Source organism: Alosa pseudoharengus, unplaced genomic scaffold (assembly GCF_046254945.1).
Source record: "Alosa pseudoharengus isolate Yale_2024_CS ecotype anadromous, Long Island Sound unplaced genomic scaffold, YU_APseudo_1.1 YU_APseudo_1.1_scf_20, whole genome shotgun sequence".
Classification (NCBI taxonomy): domain Eukaryota; kingdom Metazoa; phylum Chordata; class Actinopteri; order Clupeiformes; family Clupeidae; genus Alosa; species Alosa pseudoharengus.
In genome coordinates this window covers 37,010,270-37,034,555 of record NW_027468664.1, presented here as the reverse complement: position 1 = coordinate 37,034,555, position 24,286 = coordinate 37,010,270, and the positions used below count along the sequence as shown (strand labels likewise).

The following is a 24,286-nucleotide window of genomic DNA, read 5'->3' as shown; positions in this document are numbered from 1 at the left end:
GGTGGGGGTGGGGCGAGTATGACGGGCCACTACACAATACTTGCTTGCTATACTACATCCAGAGTAAAGGGAAAATATTTAGATGCAAATTTCCCTTCAGCTGGAACATTGCCAAATAGAACCGAGACGAAATTTGCTGCTCTGACCTGCCCAAAAAGCGCGGGAGAGTTGACGACCAGGTAGGCTATTCCTACCTCACTGTTCGGAAGGTCACCAAAGTCGCACAGCCCACAAAGCGCTGAACCCGTCAAGAACACTGATTTACGCTTCTTTCAACAACCAAACAGTCTCCTTGGAGACCACCAAAAATTGCCATTGCCGACTATATTACAAGTCGTCAAGGCGGGGTATTGGGTAAAGTTTTCAACTAGCAATAATCGCGCCTCGGATAAACCTCATAGGCTACGATACTGCCACTGCGCAGAGATGACTGGAGATGGGAATGTGTTCTGGGACCGGGTGTGGGCAACAGTCATCACAAAGCTGGTGAGCTCAACTATCTAAAGAATATCATCCATCCTATGCTATGCTAAACCATGTACAAGTACAATCCAAGTGCTGTTGTAGAGCAGCGGGCACCACAAGATGACATCAAAATACAGCAATTACTACAGCATATGACAGATCATTTTTTCACCCGACCGTTGCATGCTGGGATGCTGAAATGTAGTCGCACAAGTAGGCGGAGACTGAGTATGATCAGGGGAGTAAGGGCCGAGGTTAAGGTGGGGGTGGGGCGAGTATGACGGGCAACTACACAATACTTGCTTGCTATACTACATCCAGAGTAAAGGGAAAATATTTAGATGCATATTTCCCTTCAGCTGGTACATTGCCAAATAGAACCGAGACGAAATTTGCTGCTCTGACCTGCCCAAAAAGCGCCGGAGAGTTGACGACCAGGTAGGCTATTCCTACCTCACTGTTCAGAAGGTCACCAAAGTCGCACAGCCCACAAAGCGCTGAACCCGACAAGAACACTGATTTACGCTTCTTTCAACAACCAAACAGTCTCTTTGGAGACCACCAAAAATTGCCATTGCCGACTATATTACAAGTCGTCAAGGCGGGGTATTGGGTAAAGTTTTCAACTAGCAATAATCGCGCCTCGGATAAACCTCATAGGCTACGATACTGCCACTGCGCAGAGATGACTGGAGATGGGAATGTGTTCTGGGACCGGGTGTGGGCAACAGTCATCACAAAGCTGGTGAGCTCAACTATCTAAAGAATATCATCCATCCTATGCTATGCTAAACCATGTACAAGTACAATCCAAGTGCTGTTGTAGAGCAGCGGGCACCACAAGATGACATCAAAATACAGCAATTACTACAGCATATGACAGATCGATCATTTTTTCACCCGACCGTTGCATGCTGGGATGCTGAAATGAAGTCGCACAAGTAGGCGGAGACTGAGTATGATCAGGGGAGTAAGGGCCGAGGTTAAGGTGGGGGTGGGGCGAGTATGACGGGCCACTACACAATACTTGCTTGCTATACTACATCCAGAGTAAAGGGAAAATATTTAGATGCATATTTCCCTTCAGCTGGTAAATTGCCAAATAGAACCGAGACGAAATTTGCTGCTCTGACCTGCCCAAAAAGCGCCGGAGAGTTGACGACCAGGTAGGCTATTCCTACCTCACTGTTCGGAAGGTCACCAAAGTCGCACAGCCCACAAAGCACTGAACCCGACAAGAACACTGATTTACGCTTCTTTCAACAACCAAACAGTCTCCTTGGAGACCACCAAAAATTGCCATTGCCGACTATATTTCAAGTCGTCAAGGCGGGGTATTGGGTAAAGTTTTCAACTAGCAATAATCGCGCCTCGGATAAACCTCATAGGCTACGATACTGCCACTGCGCAGAGATGACTGGAGACGGGAATGTGTTCTGGGACCGGGTGTGGGCAACAGTCATCACAAAGCTGGTGAGCTCAACTATCTAAAGAATATCATCCATCCTATGCTATGCTAAACCATGTACAAGTACAATCCAAGTGCCGTTGTAGAGCAGCGGGCACCACAAGATGACATCAAAATACAGCAATTACTACAGCATATGACAGATCATTTTTTCACCCGACCGTTGCATGCTGGGATGCTGAAATGCAGTCGCACAAGTAGGCGGAGACTGAGTATGATCAGGGGAGTAAGGGCCGAGGTTAAGGTGGGGGTGGGGCGAGTATGACGGGCCACTACACAATACTTGCTTGCTATACTACATCCAGAGTAAAGGGAAAATATTTAGATGCATATTTCCCTTCAGCTGGTACATTGCCAAATAGAACCGAGACGAAATTTGCTGCTCTGACCTGCCCAAAAAGCGCCGGAGAGTTGACGACCAGGTAGGCTATTCCTACCTCACTGTTCGGAAGGTCACCAAAGTCGCACAGCCCACAAAGCGCTGAACCCGACAAGAACACTGATTTACGCTTCTTTCAACAACCAAACAGTCTCCTTGGAGACCACCAAAAATTGCCATTGCCGACTATATTTCAAGTCGTCAAGGCGGGGTATTGGGTAAAGTTTTCAACTAGCAATAATCGCGCCTCGGATAAACCTCATAGGCTACGATACTGCCACTGCGCAGAGATGACTGGAGACGGGAATGTGTTCTGGGACCGGGTGTGGGCAACAGTCATCACTAAGCTGGTGAGCTCAACTATCTAAAGAATATCATCCATCCTATGCTATGCTAAACCATGTACAAGTATAACCCAAGTGCTGTTGTAGAGCAGTGGGCACCACAAGATGACATCAAAATACAGCAATTACTACAGCATATGACAGATCATTTTTTCACCCGACCGTTGCATGCTGGGATGGTGAAATGCAGTCGCACAAGTAGGCGGAGACTGAGTATGATCAGGGGAGTAAGGGCCAAGGTTAAGGTGGGCGTGGGGCGAGTATGACGAGCCACTACACAATACTTTCTTGCTATACTACATCCAGAGTAAATGGAAAATATTTAGATGCATATCTCCCTTCAGCTGGTACATTGCCAAATAGAACCGAGACGAAATTTGCTGCTCTGACCTGCCCAAAAAGCGCCGGAGAGTTGATGACTAGGTAGGCTATTCCTACCTCACTGTTCGGAAGGTCACCAAAGTCACACAGCCCACAAAGCGCTGAACCCGACAAGAACACTGATTTACGCTTCTTTCAACAACCAAACAGTCTCCTTGGAGACCACCAAAAATTGCCATTGCCGACTATGTTTCAAGTCGTCAAGGCGGGGTATTGGGTAAAGTTTTCAACTAGCAATAATCGCGCCTCGGATAAACCTCATAGGCTACGATACTGCCAGTGCGCAGAGATGACTGGAGATGGGAATGTGTTCTGGGACCGGATGTGGGCAACAGTCATCACAAAGCTGGTGAGTTCAACTATCTAAAGAATATCATACATCCTATGCTATGCTAAACCATGTACAAGTACAATCCAATTGCTGTTGTAGAGCAGTGGGCACCACAAGATGACATCAAAATACAGCAATTACTACAGCATATGACAGATCGATCATTTTTTCACCCGACCGTTGCATGCTGGGATGCTGAAATGAAGTCGCACAAGTAGGCGGAGACTGAGTATGATCAGGGGAGTAAGGGCCGAGGTTAAGGTGGGGGTGGGGCGAGTATGACGAGCAACTACACAATACTTGCTTGCTATACTACATCCAGAGTAAAGGGAAAATATTTAGATGCATATCTCCTTTCAGCTGGTACATTGCCAAATACAACAGAGACGAAATTTGCTGCTCTGACCTGCCCAAAAAGCACCGGAGAGTTGACGACCAGGTAGGCTATTACTACCTAACTGTTCGGAAGGTCACCCAAGTCACAGAGCCCACAAAGCGCTGAACCCGACAAGAACACTGATTTACGCTTCTTTTAACAGCCAAACAGTCTCCTTGGAGACCACCAAAAATTGCCATTGCCGACTATATTTCAAGTCGTCAAGGCGGGGTATTGGGTAAAGTTTTCAACTAGCAATAATCGCGCCTCGGATAAACCTCATAGGCTACGATACTGCCACTGCGCAGAGATAACTGGAGATGGGAATGTGTTCTGGGACCGGGTGTGGGCAACAGTCATCACAAAGCTGGTGAGCTCAACTATCTAAAGAATATCATCCATCCTATGCTATGCTAAACCATGTACAAGTACAATCCAATTGCTGTTGTAGAGCAGTGGGCACCACAAGATGACATCAAAATACAGCAATTACTACAGCATATGACAGATCATTTTTTCACCCGACCGTTGCATGCTGGGATGGTGAAATGCAGTCGCACAAGTAGGCAGAGACTGAGTATGATCAGGGGAGTAAGGGCCAAGGTTAAGGTGGGCGTGGGGCGAGTATGACGAGCCACTACACAATACTTTCTTGCTATACTACATCCAGAGTAAATGGAAAATATTTAGATGCATATCTCCCTTCAGCTGGTACATTGCCAAATAGAACCGAGACGAAATTTGCTGCTCTGACCTGCCCAAAAAGCGCCGGAGAGTTGATGACTAGGTAGGCTATTCCTACCTCACTGTTCGGAAGGTCACCAAAGTCACACAGCCCACAAAGCGCTGAACCCGACAAGAACACTGATTTACGCTTCTTTCAACAACCAAACAGTCTCCTTGGAGACCACCAAAAATTGCCATTGCCGACTATGTTTCAAGTCGTCAAGGCGGGGTATTGGGTAAAGTTTTCAACTAGCAATAATCGCGCCTCGGATAAACCTCATAGGCTACGATACTGCCACTGCGCAGAGATGACTGGAGATGGGAATGTGTTCTGGGACCGGATGTGGGCAACAGTCATCACAAAGCTGGTGAGTTCAACTATCTAAAGAATATCATACATCCTATGCTATGCTAAACCATGTACAAGTACAATCCAATTGCTGTTGTAGAGCAGTGGGCACCACAAGATGACATCAAAATACAGCAATTACTACAGCATATGACAGATCATTTTTTCACCCGACCGTTGCATGCTGGGATGCTGAAATGAAGTCGCACAAGTAGGCGGAGACTGAGTATGATCAGGGGAGTAAGGGCCGAGGTTAAGGTGGGGGTGGGGCGAGTATGACGAGCAACTACACAATACTTGCTTGCTATACTACATCCAGAGTAAAGGGATAATATTTAGATGCATATCTCCTTTCAGCTGGTACATTGCCAAATACAACAGAGACGAAATTTGCTGCTCTGACCTGCCCAAAAAGCACCGGAGAGTTGACGACCAGGTAGGCTATTACTACCTAACTGTTCGGAAGGTCACCCAAGTCACAGAGCCCACAAAGCGCTGAACCCGACAAGAACACTGATTTACGCTTCTTTTAACAGCCAAACAGTCTCCTTGGAGACCACCAAAAATTGCCATTGCCGACTATATTTCAAGTCGTCAAGGCGGGGTATTGGGTAAAGTTTTCAACTAGCAATAATCGCGCCTCGGATAAACCTCATAGGCTACGATACTGCCACTGCGCAGAGATAACTGGAGATGGGAATGTGTTCTGGGACCGGGTGTGGGCAACAGTCATCACAAAGCTGGTGAGCTCAACTATCTAAAGAATATCATCCATCCTATGCTATGCTAAACCATGTACAAGTACAATCCAATTGCTGTTGTAGAGCAGTGGGCACCACAAGATGACATCAAAATACAGCAATTACTACAGCATATGACAGATCATTTTTTCACCCGACCGTTGCATGCTGGGATGCTGAAATGCATTCGCACAAGTAGGCGGAGACTGGCTATGATCAGGGGAGTAAGGGCCGAGGTTAAGGTGGGGGTGGGGCGAGTATGACGGGCAACTACACAATACTTGCTTGCTATACTACATCCAGAGTAAAGGGAAAATATTTAGATGCATATCTCCCTTCAGCTGGTACATTGCCAAATAGAACCGAGACGAAATTTGCTGCTCTGATCTGCCCAAAAAGCGCCGGAGAGTTGACGACCAGGTAGGCTACTCCTACCTCACTGTTCGGAAGGTCACCAAAGTCGCACAGCCCACAAAGCGCTGAACCCGACAAGAACACTGATTTACGCTTCTTTCAACAACCAAACAGTCTCCTTGGAGACCACCAAAAATTGCCATTGCCGACTATATTTCAAGTCGTCAAGGCGGGGTATTGGGTAAAGTTTTCAACTAGCAATAATCGCGCCTCGGATAAACCTCATAGGCTACGATACTGCCACTGCGCAGAGATGACTGGAGATGGGAATGTGTTCTGGGACAGGATGTGGGCAACAGTCATCACAAAGCTGGTGAGTTCAACTATCTAAAGAATATCATACATCCTATGCTATGCTAAACCATGTACAAGTACAATCCAATTGCTGTTGTAGAGCAGTGGGCACCACAAGATGACATCAAAATACAGCAATTACTACAGCATGTGACAGATCATTTTTTCACCCGACCGTTGCATGCTGGGATGCTGAAATGCAGTCGCACAAGTAGGCGGAGACTGAGTATGATCAGGGAAGTAGGGGCCGAGGTTAAGGTGGGGGTGGGGCGAGTATGACGGGCCACTACACAATACTTGCTTGCTATACTACATCCAGAGTAAAGGGAAAATATTTAGATGCATATCTCCCTTCAGCTGGTACATTGCCAAATAGAACCGAGACGAAATTTGCTGCTCTGACCTGCCCAAAAAGCGCCGGAGAGTTGACGACCAGGTAGGCTATTCCTACCTCACTGTTCGGAAGGTCACCAAAGTCGCACAGCCCACAAAGCGCTGAACCCGACAAGAACACTGATTTACGCTTCTTTCAACAACCAAACAGTCTCCTTGGAGACCACCAAAAATTGCCATTGCCGACTATATTTCAAGTCGTCAAGGCGGGGTATTGGGTAAAGTTTTCAACTAGCAATAATCGCGCCTCGGATAAACCTCATAGGCTACGATACTGCCACTGCGCAGAGATGACTGGAGATGGGAATGTGTTCTGGGACAGGATGTGGGCAACAGTCATCACAAAGCTGGTGAGTTCAACTATCTAAAGAATATCATACATCCTATGCTATGCTAAACCATGTACAAGTACAATCCAATTGCTGTTGTAGAGCAGTGGGCACCACAAGATGACATCAAAATACAGCAATTACTACAGCATATGACAGATCATTTTTTCACCCGACCGTTGCATGCTGGGATGCTGAAATGAAGTCGCACAAGTAGGCGGAGACTGAGTATGATCAGGGGAGTAAGGGCCGAGGTTAAGGTGGGGGTGGGGAGAGTATGACGAGCAACTACACAATACTTGCTTGCTATACTACATCCAGAGTAAAGGGAAAATATTTAGATGCATATCTCCTTTCAGCTGGTACATTGCCAAATACAACAGAGACAAAATTTGCTGCTCTGACCTGCCCAAAAAGCACCGGAGAGTTGACGACCAGGTAGGCTATTACTACCTAACTGTTCGGAAGGTCACCCAAGTCACAGAGCCCACAAAGCGCTGAACCCGACAAGAACACTGATTTACGCTTCTTTTAACAGCCAAACAGTCTCCTTGGAGACCACCAGAAATTGCCATTGCCGACTATATTTCAAGTCGTCAAGGCGGGGTATTGGGTAAAGTTTTCAACTAGCAATAATCGCGCCTCGGATAAACCTCATAGGCTACGATACTGCCACTGCGCAGAGATGACTGGAGATGGGAATGTGTTCTGGGACCGGGTGTGGGCAACAGTCATCACAAAGCTGGTGAGCTCAACTATCTAAAGAATATCATCCATCCTATGCTATGCTAAACCATGTACAAGTACAACCCAAGTGCTGTTGTAGAGTAGTGGGCACCACAAGATCTTTGCTTCCGAAATCGGACGAGATCGGGCGTGCTCAGCGTGGTATGGCCGTAAGCAACTGCACACCGACAACGTTGATCTGATAAACCTCCAACAGCTGGGCATAAGAGCTCCCGGTATGATTTCAGGCTTGAGCCACTTACTCATTCAGAAAAAAGGCTGTATCAGGGAATAAAGACACACACGAGGGGGTTGCTATATTTCAGACGGGCATAGGCTACTTGAAGAGAGAGCTCCAAAAGAGAACGAGGACAAAAGTGATCAGAGTTTCAGAAATCTACCTGTCCTAAGAACGTTCGACCACACGTGAACAACAGGCCGTGCTGCTACCGTGTAAGCTCCTCCCTCTCGTTCGTCGTTATCAGCAGTACACGTCGGCGCACGAACAAACAGAGGGCACTTCTTTTTCACAGATCGAGGGACCCCACCGTATGGTGGGGCATCAAAAAATTCATATCAACTCATAGTGGTCCTTTCCACGGAAATCTTTAGTAAAAGGCGAAAGATTTATACGATATGAAGAGAACCATGAGTGTTCTGCCAGTCTGGAACATGACTTGAGCTAGCCACCGCCAGCGCCACAGGTCACTATCAGAGTTACAGGTAGCCTAAACACCACGCACAGACCTTCAACGTATTGCTTTACCTTCATGCAAATGTTGAAGTTATCAGCATACGGCCTACTCATTTTCAGAAGTGGCCCATGAAAAGTATTTTTTTTCCCTTTTTTTTTCTTTTCAAAGGCCAGAAAACCAACAAAGCATGCTGGGAAGCTGTCGTACATCGGCTACTAGACGAGAACCTCTTGGGGGTTTCATTCATTACTATGCTGGGTTTAATGCGGTTCAGAGTCAGACAATGATGTTACAGCAATTACAGCAATTATACAGCAATACTACAGCATATAACAGATCATTTTTTCACCCGACCGTTGCATGCTGGGATGCTGAAATGCAGTCGCACAAGTAGGTGGAGACTGAGTATGATCAGGGAAGTAGGGGCCGAGGTTAAGGTGGGGGTGGGGCGAGTATGACGGGCCACTACACAATACTTGCTTGCTATACTACATCCAGAGTAAAGGGAAAATATTTAGATGCATATCTCCCTTCAGCTGGTACATTGCCAAATAGAACCGAGACGAAATTTGCTGCTCTGACCTGCCCAAAAAGCGCCGGAGAGTTGACGACCAGGTAGGCTATTCCTACCTCACTGTTCGGAAGGTCACCAAAGTCGCACAGCCCACAAAGCGCTGAACCCGACAAGAACACTGATTTACGCTTCTTTCAACAACCAAACAGTCTCCTTGGAGACCACCAAAAATTGCCATTGCCGACTATATTTCAAGTCGTCAAGGCGGGGTATTGGGTAAAGTTTTCAACTAGCAATAATCGCGCCTCGGATAAACCTCATAGGCTACGATACTGCCACTGCGCAGAGATGACTGGAGATGGGAATGTGTTCTGGGACAGGATGTGGGCAACAGTCATCACAAAGCTGGTGAGTTCAACTATCTAAAGAATATCATACATCCTATGCTATGCTAAACCATGTACAAGTACAATCCAATTGCTGTTGTAGAGCAGTGGGCACCACAAGATGACATCAAAATACAGCAATTACTACAGCATGTGACAGATCATTTTTTCACCCGACCGTTGCATGCTGGGATGCTGAAATGCAGTCGCACAAGTAGGCGGAGACTGAGTATGATCAGGGGAGTAAGGGCCGAGGTTAAGGTGGGGGTGGGGCGAGTATGACGGGCCACTACACAATACTTGCTTGCTATACTACATCCAGAGTAAAGGGAAAATATTTAGATGCAAATTTCCCTTCAGCTGGTACATTGCCAAATAGAACCGAGACGAAATTTGCTGCTCTGACCTGCCCAAAAAGCGCCGGAGAGTTGATGACTAGGTAGGCTATTCCTACCTCACTGTTCGGAAGGTCACCAAAGTCGCACAGCCCACAAAGCGCTGAACCCGACAAGAACACTGATTTACGCTTCTTTCAACAACCAAACAGTCTCCTTGGAGACCACCAAAAATTGCCATTGCCGACTATGTTTCAAGTCGTCAAGGCGGGGTATTGGGTAAAGTTTTCAACTAGCAATAATCGCGCCTCGGATAAACCTCATAGGCTACGATACTGCCACTGCGCAGAGATGACTGGAGATGGGAATGTGTTCTGGGACCGGATGTGGGCAACAGTCATCACAAAGCTGGTGAGTTCAACTATCTAAAGAATATCATACATCCTATGCTATGCTAAACCATGTACAAGTACAATCCAATTGCTGTTGTAGAGCAGTGGGCACCACAAGATGACATCAAAATACAGCAATTACTACAGCATATGACAGATCATTTTTTCACCCGACCGTTGCATGCTGGGATGCTGAAATGAAATCGCACAAGTAGGCGGAGACTGAGTATGATCAGGGGAGTAAGGGCCGAGGTTAAGGTGGGGGTGGGGCGAGTATGACGAGCAACTACACAATACTTGCTTGCTATACTACATCCAGAGTAAAGGGAAAATATTTAGATGCATATCTCCTTTCAGCTGGCACATTGCCAAATACAACAGAGACAAAATTTGCTGCTCTGACCTGCCCAAAAAGCACCGGAGAGTTGACGACCAGGTAGGCTATTACTACCTAACTGTTCGGAAGGTCACCCAAGTCACAGAGCCCACAAAGCGCTGAACCCGACAAGAACACTGATTTACGCTTCTTTTAACAGCCAAACAGTCTCCTTGGAGACCACCAGAAATTGCCATTGCCGACTATATTTCAAGTCGTCAAGGCGGGGTATTGGGTAAAGTTTTCAACTAGCAATAATCGTGCCTCGGATAAACCTCATAGGCTACGATACTGCCACTGCGCAGAGATGACTGGAGATGGGAATGTGTTCTGGGACCGGGTGTGGGCAACAGTCATCACAAAGCTGGTGAGCTCAACTATCTAAAGAATATCATCCATCCTATGCTATGCTAAACCATGTACAAGTACAATCCAATTGCTGTTGTAGAGCAGTGGGCACCACAAGATGACATCAAAATACAGCAATTACTACAGCATATGACAGATCATTTTTTCACCCGACCGTTGCATGCTGGGATGCTGAAATGCAGTCGCACAAGTAGGCGGAGACTGGGTATGATCAGGGGAGTAAGGGCCGAGGTTAAGGTGGGGGTGGGGCGAGTATGACGGGCCACTACACAATACTTGCTTGCTATACTACATCCAGAGTAAAGGGAAAATATTTAGATGCATATCTCCCTTCAGCTGGTACATTGCCAAATAGAACCGAGACGAAATTTGCTGCTCTGACCTGCCCAAAAAGCGCCGGAGAGTTGACGACCAGGTAGGCTATTCCTACCTCACTGTTCGGAAGGTCACCAAAGTCGCACAGCCCACAAAGCGCTGAACCCGACAAGAACACTGATTTACGCTTCTTTCAACAACCAAACAGTCTCCTTGGAGACTACCAAAAATTGCCATTGCCGACTATATTTCAAGTCGTCAAGGCGGGGTATTGGGTAAAGTTTTCAACTAGCAATAATCGCGCCTCGGATAAACCTCATAGGCTACGATACTGCCACTGCGCAGAGATGACTGGAGATGGGAATGTGTTCTGGGACCGGGTGTGGGCAACAGTCATCACAAAGCTGGTGAGCTCAACTATCTAAAGAATATCATCCATCCTATGCTATGCTAAACCATGTACAAGTACAACCCAAGTGCTGTTGTAGAGTAGTGGGCACCACAAGATCTTTGCTTCCGAAATCGGACGAGATCGGGCGTGCTCAGCGTGGTATGGCCGTAAGCAACTGCACACCGACAACGTTGATCTGATAAACCTCCAACAGCTGGGCATAAGAGCTCCCGGTATGATTTCAGGCTTGAGCCACTTACTCATTCAGAAAAAAGGCTGTATCAGGGAATAAAGACACACACGAGGGGGTTGCTATATTTCAGACGGGCATAGGCTACTTGAAGAGAGAGCTCCAAAAGAGAACGAGGACAAAAGTGATCAGAGTTTCAGAAATCTACCTGTCCTAAGAACGTTCGACCACACGTGAACAACAGGCCGTGCTGCTACCGTGTAAGCTCCTCCCTCTCGTTCGTCGTTATCAGCAGTACACGTCGGCGCACGAACAAACAGAGGGCACTTCTTTTTCACAGATCGAGGGACCCCACCGTATGGTGGGGCATCAAAAAATTCATATCAACTCATAGTGGTCCTTTCCACGGAAATCTTTAGTAAAAGGCGAAAGATTTATACGATATGAAGAGAACCATGAGTGTTCTGCCAGTCTGGAACATGACTTGAGCTAGCCACCGCCAGCGCCACAGGTCACTATCAGAGTTACAGGTAGCCTAAACACCACGCACAGACCTTCAACGTATTGCTTTACCTTCATGCAAATGTTGAAGTTATCAGCATACGGCCTACTCATTTTCAGAAGTGGCCCATGAAAAGTATTTTTTTTCCCTTTTTTTTTCTTTTCAAAGGCCAGAAAACCAACAAAGCATGCTGGGAAGCTGTCGTACATCGGCTACTAGACGAGAACCTCTTGGGGGTTTCATTCATTACTATGCTGGGTTTAATGCGGTTCAGAGTCAGACAATGATGTTACAGCAATTACAGCAATTATACAGCAATACTACAGCATATAACAGATCATTTTTTCACCCGACCGTTGCATGCTGGGATGCTGAAATGCAGTCGCACAAGTAGGCGGAGACTGAGTATGATCAGGGGAGTAAGGGCCAAGGTTAAGGTGGGCGTGGGGCGAGTATGACGAGCCACTACACAATACTTTCTTGCTATACTACATCCAGAGTAAATGGAAAATATTTAGATGCATATCTCCCTTCAGCTGGTACATTGCCAAATAGAACCGAGACGAAATTTGCTGCTCTGACCTGCCCAAAAAGCGCCGGAGAGTTGATGACTAGGTAGGCTATTCCTACCTCACTGTTCGGAAGGTCACCAAAGTCACACAGCCCACAAAGCGCTGAACCCGACAAGAACACTGATTTACGCTTCTTTCAACAACCAAACAGTCTCCTTGGAGACCACCAAAAATTGCCATTGCCGACTATGTTTCAAGTCGTCAAGGCGGGGTATTGGGTAAAGTTTTCAACTAGCAATAATCGCGCCTCGGATAAACCTCATAGGCTACGATACTGCCACTGCGCAGAGATGACTGGAGATGGGAATGTGTTCTGGGACCGGATGTGGGCAACAGTCATCACAAAGCTGGTGAGCTCAACTATCTAAAGAATATCATCCATCCTATGCTATGCTAAACCATGTACAAGTACAACCCAAGTGCTGTTGTAGAGCAGTGGGCACCACAAGATGACATCAAAATACAGCAATTACTACAGCATATGACAGATCATTTTTTCACCCGACCGTTGCATGCTGGGATGCTGAAATGAAGTCGCACAAGTAGGCGGAGACTGAGTATGATCAGGGGAGTAAGGGCCGAGGTTAAGGTGGGGGTGGGGCGAGTATGACGAGCAACTACACAATACTTGCTTGCTATACTACATCCAGAGTAAAGGGAAAATATTTAGATGCATATCTCTTTTCAGCTGGTACATTGCCAAATACAACAGAGACGAAATTTGCTGCTCTGACCTGCCCAAAAAGCACCGGAGAGTTGACGACCAGGTAGGCTATTACTACCTAACTGTTCGGAAGGTCACCCAAGTCACAGAGCCCACAAAGCGCTGAACCCGACAAGAACACTGATTTACGCTTCTTTTAACAGCCAAACAGTCTCCTTGGAGACCACCAAAAATTGCCATTGCCGACTATATTTCAAGTCGTCAAGGCGGGGTATTGGGTAAAGTTTTCAACTAGCAATAATCGCGCCTCGGATAAACCTCATAGGCTACGATACTGCCACTGCGCAGAGATGACTGGAGATGGGAATGTGTTCTGGGACCGGGTGTGGGCAACAGTCATCACAAAGCTGGTGAGCTCAACTATCTAAAGAATATCATCCATCCTATGCTATGCTAAACCATGTACAAGTACAATCCAATTGCTGTTGTAGAGCAGTGGGCACCACAAGATGACATCAAAATACAGCAATTACTACAGCATATGACAGATCATTTTTTCACCCGACCGTTGCATGCTGGGATGCTGAAATGCAGTCGCACAAGTAGGCGGAGACTGGCTATGATCAGGGGAGTAAGGGCCGAGGTTAAGGTGGGGGTGGGGCGAGTATGACGGGCAACTACACAATACTTGCTTGCTATACTACATCCAGAGTAAAGGGAAAATATTTAGATGCATATTTCCCTTCAGCTGGTACATTGCCAAATAGAACCGAGACGAAATTTGCTGCTCTGATCTGCCCAAAAAGCGCCGGAGAGTTGACGACCAGGTAGGCTATTCCTACCTCACTGTTCGGAAGGTCACCAAAGTCGCACAGCCCACAAAGCGCTGAACCCGACAAGAACACTGATTTACGCTTCTTTCAACAACCAAACAGTCTCCTTGGAGACCACCAAAAATTGCCATTGCCGACTATATTTCAAGTCGTCAAGGCGGGGTATTGGGTAAAGTTTTCAACTAGCAATAATCGCGCCTCGGATAAACCTCATAGGCTACGATACTGCCACTGCGCAGAGATGACTGGAGATGGGAATGTGTTCTGGGACCGGGTGTGGGCAACAGTCATCACAAAGCTGGTGAGTTCAACTATCTAAAGAATATCATCCATCCTATGCTATGCTAAACCATGTACAAGTACAATCCAATTGCTGTTGTAGAGCAGTGGGCACCACAAGATGACATCAAAATACAGCAATTACTACAGCATGTGACAGATCATTTTTTCACCCGACCGTTGCATGCTGGGATGCTGAAATGCAGTCGCACAAGTAGGCGGAGACTGAGTATGATCAGGGGAGTAAGGGCCGAGGTTAAGGTGGGGGTGGGGCGAGTATGACGGGCCACTACACAATACTTGCTTGCTATACTACATCCAGAGTAAAGGGAAAATATTTAGATGCAAATTTCCCTTCAGCTGGTACATTGCCAAATAGAACCGAGACGAAATTTGCTGCTCTGACCTGCCCAAAAAGCGCCGGAGAGTTGATGACTAGGTAGGCTATTCCTACCTCACTGTTCGGAAGGTCACCAAAGTCGCACAGCCCACAAAGCGCTGAACCCGACAAGAACACTGATTTACGCTTCTTTCAACAACCAAACAGTCTCCTTGGAGACCACCAAAAATTGCCATTGCCGACTATGTTTCAAGTCGTCAAGGCGGGGTATTGGGTAAAGTTTTCAACTAGCAATAATCGCGCCTCGGATAAACCTCATAGGCTACGATACTGCCACTGCGCAGAGATGACTGGAGATGGGAATGTGTTCTGGGACCGGATGTGGGCAACAGTCATCACAAAGCTGGTGAGTTCAACTATCTAAAGAATATCATACATCCTATGCTATGCTAAACCATGTACAAGTACAATCCAATTGCTGTTGTAGAGCAGTGGGCACCACAAGATGACATCAAAATACAGCAATTACTACAGCATATGACAGATCATTTTTTCACCCGACCGTTGCATGCTGGGATGCTGAAATGAAGTCGCACAAGTAGGCGGAGACTGAGTATGATCAGAGGAGTAAGGGCCGAGGTTAAGGTGGGGGTGGGGCGAGTATGACGAGCAACTACACAATACTTGCTTGCTATACTACATCCAGAGTAAAGGGAAAATATTTAGATGCATATCTCCTTTCAGCTGGTACATTGGCAAATACAACAGAGACGAAATTTGCTGCTCTGACCTGCCCAAAAAGCACCGGAGAGTTGGCGACCAGGTAGGCTATTACTACCTAACTGTTCGGAAGGTCACCAAAGTCACAGAGCCCACAAAGCGCTGAACCCGACAAGAACACTGATTTACGCTTCTTTTAACAGCCAAACAGTCTCCTTGGAGACCACCAGAAATTGCCATTGCCGACTATATTTCAAGTCGTCAAGGCGGGGTATTGGGTAAAGTTTTCAACTAGCAATAATTGCGCCTCGGATAAACCTCATAGGCTACGATACTGCCACTGCGCAGAGATGACTGGAGATGGGAATGTGTTCTGGGACCGGGTGTGGGCAACAGTCATCACAAAGCTGGTGAGCTCAACTATCTAAAGAATATCATCCATCCTATGCTATGCTAAACCATGTACAAGTACAACCCAAGTGCTGTTGTAGAGCAGTGGGCACCACAAGATCTTTGCTTCCGAAATCGGACGAGATCGGGCGTGCTCAGCGTGGTATGGCCGTAAGCAACTGCACACCGACAACGTTGATCTGATAAACCTCCAACAGCTGGGCATAAGAGCTCCCGGTATGATTTCAGGCTTGAGCCACTTACTCATTCAGAAAAAAGGCTGTATCAGGGAATAAAGACACACACGAGGGGGTTGCTATATTTCAGACGGGCATAGGCTACTTGAAGAGAGAGCTCCAAAAGAGAACGAGGACAAAAGTGATCAGAGTTTCAGAAATCTACCTGTCCTAAGAACGTTCGACCACACGTGAACAACAGGCCGTGCTGCCAACGTGTAAGCTCCTCCCTCTCGTTCGTCGTTATCAGCAGTACACGTCGGCGCACGAACAAACAGAGGGCACTTCTTTTTCACAGATCGAGGGACCCCACCGTATGGTGGGGCATCAAAAAATTCATATCAACTCATAGTGGTCCTTTCCACGGAAATCTTTAGTAAAAGGCGAAAGATTTATACGATATGAAGAGAACCATGAGTGTTCTGCCAGTCTGGAACATGACTTGAGCTAGCCACCGCCAGCGCCACAGGTCACTATCAGAGTTACAGGTAGCCTAAACACCACGCACAGACCTTCAACGTATTGCTTTACCTTCATGCAAATGTTGAAGTTATCAGCATACGGCCTACTCATTTTCAGAAGTGGCCCATGAAAAGTATTTTTTTTCCCTTTTTTTTTCTTTTCAAAGGCCAGAAAACCAACAAAGCATGCTGGGAAGCTGTCGTACATCGGCTACTAGACGAGAACCTCTTGGGGGTTTCATTCATTACTATGCTGGGTTTAATGCGGTTCAGAGTCAGACAATGATGTTACAGCAATTACAGCAATTATACAGCAATACTACAGCATATAACAGATCATTTTTTCACCCGACCGTTGCATGCTGGGATGCTGAAATGCAGTCGCACAAGTAGGCGGAGACTGAGTATGATCAGGGGAGTAAGGGCCGAGGTTAAGGTGGGGGTGGGGCGAGTATGACGGGCAACTACACAATACTTGCTTGCTATACTACATCCAGAGTAAAGGGAAAATATTTAGATGCAAATTTCCCTTCAGCTGGTACATTGCCAAATAGAACCGAGACGAAATTTGCTGCTCTGACCTGCCCAAAAAGCGCCGGAGAGTTGATGACTAGGTAGGCTATTCCTACCTCACTGTTCGGAAGGTCACCAAAGTCGCACAGCCCACAAAGCGCTGAACCCGACAAGAACACAGATTTACGCTTCTTTCAACAACCAAACAGTCTCCTTGGAGACCACCAAAAATTGCCATTGCCGACTATGTTTCAAGTCGTCAAGGCGGGGTATTGGGTAAAGTTTTCAACTAGCAATAATCGCGCCTCGGATAAACCTCATAGGCTACGATACTGCCACTGCGCAGAGATGACTGGAGATGGGAATGTGTTCTGGGACCGGATGTGGGCAACAGTCATCACAAAGCTGGTGAGTTCAACTATCTAAAGAATATCATACATCCTATGCTATGCTAAACCATGTACAAGTACAATCCAATTGCTGTTGTAGAGCAGTGGGCACCACAAGATGACATCAAAATACAGCAATTACTACAGCATATGACAGATCATTTTTTCACCCGACCGTTGCATGCTGGGATGCTGAAATGAAGTCGCACAAGTAGGCGGAGACTGAGTATGATCAGGGGAGTAAGGGCCGAGGTTAAGGTGGGGGTGGGGCGAGTATGACGAGCAACTACACAATACTTGCTTGCTATACTACATCCAGAGTAAAGGGAAAATATTTAGATGCATATCTCCTTTCAGCTGGTACATTGCCAAATACAACAGAGACGAAATTTGCTGCTCTGACCTGCCCAAAAAGCACCGGAGAGTTGGCGACCAGGTAGGCTATTACTACCTAACTGTTCGGAAGGTCACCAAAGTCACAGAGCCCACAAAGCGCTGAACCCGACAAGAACACTGATTTACGCTTCTTTTAACAGCCAAACAGTCTCCTTGGAGACCACCAGAAATTGCCATTGCCGACTATATTTCAAGTCGTCAAGGCGGGGTATTGGGTAAAGTTTTCAACTAGCAATAATTGCGCCTCGGATAAACCTCATAGGCTACAATACTGCCACTGCGCAGAGATGACTGGAGATGGGAATGTGTTCTGGGACCGGGTGTGGGCAACAGTCATCACAAAGCTGGTGAGCTCAACTATCTAAAGAATATCATCCATCCTATGCTATGCTAAACCATGTACAAGTACAATCCAATTGCTGTTGTAGAGCAGTGGGCACCACAAGATGACATCAAAATACAGCAATTACTACAGCATATGACAGATCGATCATTTTTTCACCCGACCGTTGCATGCTGGGATGCTGAAATGCAGTCGCACAAGTAGGCGGAGACTGGGTATGATCAGGGGAGTAAGGGCCGAGGTTAAGGTGGGGGTGGGGCGAGTATGACGGGCAACTACACAATACTTGCTTGCTATACTACATCCAGAGTAAAGGGAAAATATTTAGATGCATATCTCCCTTCAGCTGGTACATTGCCAAATAGAACCGAGACGAAATTTGCTGCTCTGACCTGCCCAAAAAGCGCCGGAGAGTTGACGACCAGGTAGGCTATTCCTACCTCACTGTTCGGAAGGTCACCAAAGTCGCACAGCCCACAAAGCGCTGAACCCGACAAGAACACTGATTTACGCTTCTTTCAACAACCAAACAGTCTCCTTGGAGACCACCAAAAATTGCCATTGCCGACTATGTTTCAAGTCGTCAAGGCGGGGTATTGGGTAAAGTTTTCAACTAGCAATAATCGCGCCTCGGATAAACCTCATAGGCTACGATACTGCCACTGCGCAGAGATGACTGGAGATGGGAATGTGTTCTGGGACCGGATGTGGGCAACAGTCATCACAAAGCTGGTGAGTTCAACTATCTAAAGAATATCATACATCCTATGCTATGCTAAACCATGTACAAGTACAATCCAATTGCTGTTGTAGAGCAGTGGGCACCACAAGATGACATCAAAATACAGCAATTACTACAGCATATGACAGATCATTTTTTCACCCGACCGTTGCATGCTGGGATGCTGAAATGAAGTCGCACAAGTAGGCGGAGACTGAGTATGATCAGGGGAGTAAGGGCCGAGGTTAAGGTGGGGGTGGGGCGAGTATGACGAGCAACTACACAATACTTGCTTGCTATACTACATCCAGAGTAAAGGGAAAATATTTAGATGCATATCTCCTTTCAGCTGGTACATTGCCAAATACAACAGAGACGAAATTTGCTGCTCTGACCTGCCCAAAAAGCACCGGAGAGTTGGCGACCAGGTAGGCTATTACTACCTAACTGTTCGGAAGGTCACCAAAGTCACAGAGCCCACAAAGCGCTGAACCCGACAAGAACACTGATTTACGCTTCTTTTAACAGCCAAACAGTCTCCTTGGAGACCACCAGAAATTGCCATTGCCGACTATATTTCAAGTCGTCAAGGCGGGGTATTGGGTAAAGTTTTCAACTAGCAATAATTGCGCCTCGGATAAACCTCATAGGCTACGATACTGCCACTGCGCAGAGATGACTGGAGATGGGAATGTGTTCTGGGACCGGGTGTGGGCAACAGTCATCACAAAGCTGGTGAGCTCAACTATCTAAAGAATATCATCCATCCTATGCTATGCTAAACCATGTACAAGTACAATCCAATTGCTGTTGTAGAGCAGTGGGCACCACAAGATGACATCAAAATACAGCAATTACTACAGCATATGACAGATCATTTTTTCACCCGACCGTTGCATGCTGGGATGCTGAAATGCAGTCGCACAAGTAGGCGGAGACTGGGTATGATCAGGGGAGTAAGGGCCGAGGTTAAGGTGGGGGTGGGGCGAGTATGACGGGCAACTACACAATACTTGCTTGCTATACTACATCCAGAGTAAAGGGAAAATATTTAGATGCATATCTCCCTTCAGCTGGTACATTGCCAAATAGAACCGAGACGAAATTTGCTGCTCTGACCTGCCCAAAAAGCGCCGGAGAGTTGACGACCAGGTAGGCTATTCCTACCTCACTGTTCGGAAGGTCACCAAAGTCGCACAGCCCACAAAGCGCTGAACCCGACAAGAACACTGATTTACGCTTCTTTCAACAACCAAACAGTCTCCTTGGAGACCACCAAAAATTGCCATTGCCGACTATATTTCAAGTCGTCAAGGCGGGGTATTGGGTAAAGTTTTCAACTAGCAATAATCGCGCCTCGGATAAACCTCATAGGCTACGATACTGCCACTGCGCAGAGATGACTGGAGATGGGAATGTGTTCTGGGACCGGGTGTGGGCAACAGTCATCACAAAGCTGGTGAGCTCAACTATCTAAAGAATATCATCCATCCTATGCTATGCTAAACCATGTACAAGTACAACCCAAGTGCTGTTGTAGAGCAGTGGGCACCACAAGATCTTTGCTTCCGAAATCGGACGAGATCGGGCGTGCTCAGCGTGGTATGGCCGTAAGCAACTGCACACCGACAACGTTGATCTGATAAACCTCCAACAGCTGGGCATAAGAGCTCCCGGTATGATTTCAGGCTTGAGCCACTTACTCATTCAGAAAAAAGGCTGTATCAGGGAATAAAGACACACACGAGGGGGTTGCTATATTTCAGACGGGCATAGGCTACTTGAAGAGAGAGCTCCAAAAGAGAACGAGGACAAAAGTGATCAGAGTTTCAGAAATCTACCTGTCCTAAGAACGTTCGACCACACGTGAACAACAGGCCGTGCTGCCAACGTGTAAGCTCCTCCCTCTCGTTCGTCGTTATCAGCAGTACACGTCGGCGCACGAACAAACAGAGAGCACTTCTTTTTCACAGATCGAGGGACCCCACCGTATGGTGGGGCATCAAAAAATTCATATCAACTCATAGTGGTCCTTTCCACGGAAATCTTTAGTAAAAGGCGAAAGATTTATACGATATGAAGAGAACCATGAGTGTTCTGCCAGTCTGGAACATGACTTGAGCTAGCCACCGCCAGCGCCACAGGTCACTATCAGAGTTACAGGTAGCCTAAACACCACGCACAGACCTTCAACGTATTGCTTTACCTTCATGCAAATGTTGAAGTTATCAGCATACGGCCTACTCATTTTCAGAAGTGGCCCATGAAAAGTATTTTTTTTCCCTTTTTTTTTCTTTTCAAAGGCCAGAAAACCAACAAAGCATGCTGGGAAGCTGTCGTACATCGGCTACTAGACGAGAACCTCTTGGGGGTTTCATTCATTACTATGCTGGGTTTAATGCGGTTCAGAGTCAGACAATGATGTTACAGCAATTACAGCAATTATACAGCAATACTACAGCATATAACAGATCATTTTTTCACCCGACCGTTGCATGCTGGGATGCTGAAATGCAGTCGCACAAGTAGGCGGAGACTGAGTATGATCAGGGAAGTAGGGGCCGAGGTTAAGGTGGGGGTGGGGCGAGTATGACGGGCCACTACACAATACTTGCTTGCTATACTACATCCAGAGTAAAGGGAAAATATTTAGATGCATATCTCCCTTCAGCTGGTACATTGCCAAATAGAACCGAGACGAAATTTGCTGCTCTGACCTGCCCAAAAAGCGCCGGAGAGTTGACGACCATGTAGGCTATTCCTACCTCACTGTTCGGAAGGTCACCAAAGTCGCACAGCCCACAAAGCGCTGAACCCGACAAGAACACTGATTTACGCTTCTTTCAACAACCAAACAGTCTCCTTGGAGACCACCAAAAATTGCCATTGCCGACTATATTTCAAGTCGTCAAGGCGGGGTATTGGGTAAAGTTTTCAACTAGCAATAATCGCGCCTCGGATAAACCTCATAGGCTACGATACTGCCACTGCGCAGAGATGACTGGAGATGGGAATGTGTTCTGGGACAGGATGTGGGCAACAGTCATCACAAAGCTGGTGAGTTCAACTATCTAAAGAATATCATACATCCTATGCTATGCTAAACCATGTACAAGTACAATCCAATTGCTGTTGTAGAGCAGTGGGCACCACAAGATGACATCAAAATACAGCAATTACTACAGCATATGACATCATTTTTTCACCCGACCGTTGCATGCTGGGATGCTGAAATGAAGTCGCACAAGTAGGCGGAGACTGAGTATGATCAGGGGAGTAAGGGCCGAGGTTAAGGTGGGGGTGGGGCGAGTATGACGAGCAACTACACAATACTTGCTTGCTATACTACATCCAGAGTAAAGGGAAAATATTTAGATGCATATCTCCTTTCAGCTGGTACATTGCCAAATACAACAGAGACAAAATTTGCTGCTCTGACCTGCCCAAAAAGCACCGGAGAGTTGACGACCAGGTAGGCTATTACTACCTAACTGTTCGGAAGGTCACCCAAGTCACAGAGCCCACAAAGCGCTGAACCCGACAAGAACACTGATTTACGCTTCTTTTAACAGCCAAACAGTCTCCTTGGAGACCACCAGAAATTGCCATTGCCGACTATATTTCAAGTCGTCAAGGCGGGGTATTGGGTAAAGTTTTCAACTAGCAATAATCGCGCCTCGGATAAACCTCATAGGCTACGATACTGCCACTGCGCAGAGATGACTGGAGATGGGAATGTGTTCTGGGACCGGGTGTGGGCAACAGTCATCACAAAGCTGGTGAGCTCAACTATCTAAAGAATATCATCCATCCTATGCTATGCTAAACCATGTACAAGTACAATCCAATTGCTGTTGTAGAGCAGTGGGCACCACAAGATGACATCAAAATACAGCAATTACTACAGCATATGACAGATCATTTTTTCACCCGACCGTTGCATGCTGGGATGCTGAAATGCAGTCGCACAAGTAGGCGGAGACTGGGTATGATCAGGGGAGTAAGGGCCGAGGTTAAGGTGGGGGTGGGGCGAGTATGACGGGCCACTACACAATACTTGCTTGCTATACTACATCCAGAGTAAAGGGAAAATATTTAGATGCATATCTCCCTTCAGCTGGTACATTGCCAAATAGAACCGAGACGAAATTTGCTGCTCTGACCTGCCCAAAAAGCGCCGGAGAGTTGACGACCAGGTAGGCTATTCCTACCTCACTGTTCGGAAGGTCACCAAAGTCGCACAGCCCACAAAGCGCTGAACCCGACAAGAACACTGATTTACGCTTCTTTCAACAACCAAACAGTCTCCTTGGAGACCACCAAAAATTGCCATTGCCGACTATATTTCAAGTCGTCAAGGCGGGGTATTGGGTAAAGTTTTCAACTAGCAATAATCGCGCCTCGGATAAACCTCATAGGCTACGATACTGCCACTGCGCAGAGATGACTGGAGATGGGAATGTGTTCTGGGACCGGGTGTGGGCAACAGTCATCACAAAGCTGGTGAGCTCAACTATCTAAAGAATATCATCCATCCTATGCTATGCTAAACCATGTACAAGTACAACCCAAGTGCTGTTGTAGAGCAGTGGGCACCACAAGATCTTTGCTTCCGAAATCGGACGAGATCGGGCGTGCTCAGCGTGGTATGGCCGTAAGCAACTGCACACCGACAACGTTGATCTGATAAACCTCCAACAGCTGGGCATAAGAGCTCCCGGTATGATTTCAGGCTTGAGCCACTTACTCATTCAGAAAAAAGGCTGTATCAGGGAATAAAGACACACACGAGGGGGTTGCTATATTTCAGACGGGCATAGGCTACTTGAAGAGAGAGCTCCAAAAGAGAACGAGGACAAAAGTGATCAGAGTTTCAGAAATCTACCTGTCCTAAGAACGTTCGACCACACGTGAACAACAGGCCGTGCTGCCAACGTGTAAGCTCCTCCCTCTCGTTCGTCGTTATCAGCAGTACACGTCGGCGCACGAACAAACAGAGGGCACTTCTTTTTCACAAATCGAGGGACCCCACCGTATGGTGGGGCATCAAAAAATTCATATCAACTCATAGTGGTCCTTTCCACGGAAATCTTTAGTAAAAGGCGAAAGATTTATACGATATGAAGAGAACCATGAGTGTTCTGCCAGTCTGGAACATGACTTGAGCTAGCCACCGCCAGCGCCACAGGTCACTATCAGAGTTACAGGTAGCCTAAACACCACGCACAGACCTTCAACGTATTGCTTTA

The 24,286-nt window shown here is 46.8% G+C and overlaps 33 non-coding genes across 33 annotated transcripts; all 33 read right to left on the bottom strand.

Annotated features, from left to right (window-relative positions):
* Window positions 1–287: 287 nt before the first annotated feature.
* Window positions 288–428, bottom strand: LOC143137002 (U4 spliceosomal RNA). The gene has a single exon (XR_012989583.1). It is a non-coding gene; the product is annotated as a U4 spliceosomal RNA (small nuclear RNA).
* Window positions 429–1,011: 583 nt separating this feature from the next.
* LOC143136998 (U4 spliceosomal RNA) lies at window positions 1,012–1,152 on the bottom strand. Its single transcript, XR_012989579.1, has one exon. It is a non-coding gene; the product is annotated as a U4 spliceosomal RNA (small nuclear RNA).
* A 587-nt stretch (window positions 1,153–1,739) lies between these two features.
* On the bottom strand, window positions 1,740–1,880 carry LOC143137073 (U4 spliceosomal RNA). Its single transcript, XR_012989650.1, has one exon. It is a non-coding gene; the product is annotated as a U4 spliceosomal RNA (small nuclear RNA).
* A 583-nt stretch (window positions 1,881–2,463) lies between these two features.
* On the bottom strand, window positions 2,464–2,604 carry LOC143137072 (U4 spliceosomal RNA). Its single transcript, XR_012989649.1, has one exon. It is a non-coding gene; the product is annotated as a U4 spliceosomal RNA (small nuclear RNA).
* Window positions 2,605–3,187: 583 nt separating this feature from the next.
* LOC143137096 (U4 spliceosomal RNA) lies at window positions 3,188–3,328 on the bottom strand. The gene has a single exon (XR_012989672.1). It is a non-coding gene; the product is annotated as a U4 spliceosomal RNA (small nuclear RNA).
* A 587-nt stretch (window positions 3,329–3,915) lies between these two features.
* Window positions 3,916–4,056, bottom strand: LOC143137071 (U4 spliceosomal RNA). Its single transcript, XR_012989648.1, has one exon. It is a non-coding gene; the product is annotated as a U4 spliceosomal RNA (small nuclear RNA).
* Window positions 4,057–4,639: 583 nt separating this feature from the next.
* Window positions 4,640–4,780, bottom strand: LOC143137089 (U4 spliceosomal RNA). Its single transcript, XR_012989665.1, has one exon. It is a non-coding gene; the product is annotated as a U4 spliceosomal RNA (small nuclear RNA).
* Window positions 4,781–5,363: 583 nt separating this feature from the next.
* On the bottom strand, window positions 5,364–5,504 carry LOC143137070 (U4 spliceosomal RNA). Its single transcript, XR_012989647.1, has one exon. It is a non-coding gene; the product is annotated as a U4 spliceosomal RNA (small nuclear RNA).
* A 583-nt stretch (window positions 5,505–6,087) lies between these two features.
* Window positions 6,088–6,228, bottom strand: LOC143137068 (U4 spliceosomal RNA). The gene has a single exon (XR_012989645.1). It is a non-coding gene; the product is annotated as a U4 spliceosomal RNA (small nuclear RNA).
* Window positions 6,229–6,811: 583 nt separating this feature from the next.
* LOC143137067 (U4 spliceosomal RNA) lies at window positions 6,812–6,952 on the bottom strand. Its single transcript, XR_012989644.1, has one exon. It is a non-coding gene; the product is annotated as a U4 spliceosomal RNA (small nuclear RNA).
* A 583-nt stretch (window positions 6,953–7,535) lies between these two features.
* On the bottom strand, window positions 7,536–7,676 carry LOC143137102 (U4 spliceosomal RNA). Its single transcript, XR_012989677.1, has one exon. It is a non-coding gene; the product is annotated as a U4 spliceosomal RNA (small nuclear RNA).
* Window positions 7,677–8,256: 580 nt separating this feature from the next.
* Window positions 8,257–8,371, bottom strand: LOC143137252 (U5 spliceosomal RNA). The gene has a single exon (XR_012989820.1). It is a non-coding gene; the product is annotated as a U5 spliceosomal RNA (small nuclear RNA).
* Window positions 8,372–9,133: 762 nt separating this feature from the next.
* On the bottom strand, window positions 9,134–9,274 carry LOC143137066 (U4 spliceosomal RNA). The gene has a single exon (XR_012989643.1). It is a non-coding gene; the product is annotated as a U4 spliceosomal RNA (small nuclear RNA).
* A 583-nt stretch (window positions 9,275–9,857) lies between these two features.
* LOC143137088 (U4 spliceosomal RNA) lies at window positions 9,858–9,998 on the bottom strand. The gene has a single exon (XR_012989664.1). It is a non-coding gene; the product is annotated as a U4 spliceosomal RNA (small nuclear RNA).
* A 583-nt stretch (window positions 9,999–10,581) lies between these two features.
* LOC143137095 (U4 spliceosomal RNA) lies at window positions 10,582–10,722 on the bottom strand. The gene has a single exon (XR_012989671.1). It is a non-coding gene; the product is annotated as a U4 spliceosomal RNA (small nuclear RNA).
* A 583-nt stretch (window positions 10,723–11,305) lies between these two features.
* Window positions 11,306–11,446, bottom strand: LOC143136997 (U4 spliceosomal RNA). The gene has a single exon (XR_012989578.1). It is a non-coding gene; the product is annotated as a U4 spliceosomal RNA (small nuclear RNA).
* A 580-nt stretch (window positions 11,447–12,026) lies between these two features.
* LOC143137251 (U5 spliceosomal RNA) lies at window positions 12,027–12,141 on the bottom strand. The gene has a single exon (XR_012989819.1). It is a non-coding gene; the product is annotated as a U5 spliceosomal RNA (small nuclear RNA).
* Window positions 12,142–12,903: 762 nt separating this feature from the next.
* On the bottom strand, window positions 12,904–13,044 carry LOC143137087 (U4 spliceosomal RNA). Its single transcript, XR_012989663.1, has one exon. It is a non-coding gene; the product is annotated as a U4 spliceosomal RNA (small nuclear RNA).
* A 583-nt stretch (window positions 13,045–13,627) lies between these two features.
* On the bottom strand, window positions 13,628–13,768 carry LOC143137065 (U4 spliceosomal RNA). The gene has a single exon (XR_012989642.1). It is a non-coding gene; the product is annotated as a U4 spliceosomal RNA (small nuclear RNA).
* Window positions 13,769–14,351: 583 nt separating this feature from the next.
* Window positions 14,352–14,492, bottom strand: LOC143137064 (U4 spliceosomal RNA). Its single transcript, XR_012989641.1, has one exon. It is a non-coding gene; the product is annotated as a U4 spliceosomal RNA (small nuclear RNA).
* A 583-nt stretch (window positions 14,493–15,075) lies between these two features.
* Window positions 15,076–15,216, bottom strand: LOC143137086 (U4 spliceosomal RNA). The gene has a single exon (XR_012989662.1). It is a non-coding gene; the product is annotated as a U4 spliceosomal RNA (small nuclear RNA).
* Window positions 15,217–15,799: 583 nt separating this feature from the next.
* LOC143137141 (U4 spliceosomal RNA) lies at window positions 15,800–15,940 on the bottom strand. Its single transcript, XR_012989714.1, has one exon. It is a non-coding gene; the product is annotated as a U4 spliceosomal RNA (small nuclear RNA).
* A 580-nt stretch (window positions 15,941–16,520) lies between these two features.
* Window positions 16,521–16,635, bottom strand: LOC143137250 (U5 spliceosomal RNA). Its single transcript, XR_012989818.1, has one exon. It is a non-coding gene; the product is annotated as a U5 spliceosomal RNA (small nuclear RNA).
* Window positions 16,636–17,397: 762 nt separating this feature from the next.
* On the bottom strand, window positions 17,398–17,538 carry LOC143137085 (U4 spliceosomal RNA). The gene has a single exon (XR_012989661.1). It is a non-coding gene; the product is annotated as a U4 spliceosomal RNA (small nuclear RNA).
* Window positions 17,539–18,121: 583 nt separating this feature from the next.
* On the bottom strand, window positions 18,122–18,262 carry LOC143137104 (U4 spliceosomal RNA). The gene has a single exon (XR_012989679.1). It is a non-coding gene; the product is annotated as a U4 spliceosomal RNA (small nuclear RNA).
* Window positions 18,263–18,849: 587 nt separating this feature from the next.
* On the bottom strand, window positions 18,850–18,990 carry LOC143137084 (U4 spliceosomal RNA). The gene has a single exon (XR_012989660.1). It is a non-coding gene; the product is annotated as a U4 spliceosomal RNA (small nuclear RNA).
* A 583-nt stretch (window positions 18,991–19,573) lies between these two features.
* LOC143137139 (U4 spliceosomal RNA) lies at window positions 19,574–19,714 on the bottom strand. Its single transcript, XR_012989712.1, has one exon. It is a non-coding gene; the product is annotated as a U4 spliceosomal RNA (small nuclear RNA).
* A 583-nt stretch (window positions 19,715–20,297) lies between these two features.
* Window positions 20,298–20,438, bottom strand: LOC143137063 (U4 spliceosomal RNA). The gene has a single exon (XR_012989640.1). It is a non-coding gene; the product is annotated as a U4 spliceosomal RNA (small nuclear RNA).
* Window positions 20,439–21,018: 580 nt separating this feature from the next.
* LOC143137249 (U5 spliceosomal RNA) lies at window positions 21,019–21,133 on the bottom strand. The gene has a single exon (XR_012989817.1). It is a non-coding gene; the product is annotated as a U5 spliceosomal RNA (small nuclear RNA).
* Window positions 21,134–21,895: 762 nt separating this feature from the next.
* LOC143137062 (U4 spliceosomal RNA) lies at window positions 21,896–22,036 on the bottom strand. The gene has a single exon (XR_012989639.1). It is a non-coding gene; the product is annotated as a U4 spliceosomal RNA (small nuclear RNA).
* A 581-nt stretch (window positions 22,037–22,617) lies between these two features.
* On the bottom strand, window positions 22,618–22,758 carry LOC143137101 (U4 spliceosomal RNA). Its single transcript, XR_012989676.1, has one exon. It is a non-coding gene; the product is annotated as a U4 spliceosomal RNA (small nuclear RNA).
* Window positions 22,759–23,341: 583 nt separating this feature from the next.
* Window positions 23,342–23,482, bottom strand: LOC143137061 (U4 spliceosomal RNA). The gene has a single exon (XR_012989638.1). It is a non-coding gene; the product is annotated as a U4 spliceosomal RNA (small nuclear RNA).
* Window positions 23,483–24,062: 580 nt separating this feature from the next.
* Window positions 24,063–24,177, bottom strand: LOC143137248 (U5 spliceosomal RNA). Its single transcript, XR_012989816.1, has one exon. It is a non-coding gene; the product is annotated as a U5 spliceosomal RNA (small nuclear RNA).
* Window positions 24,178–24,286: the final 109 nt, after the last annotated feature.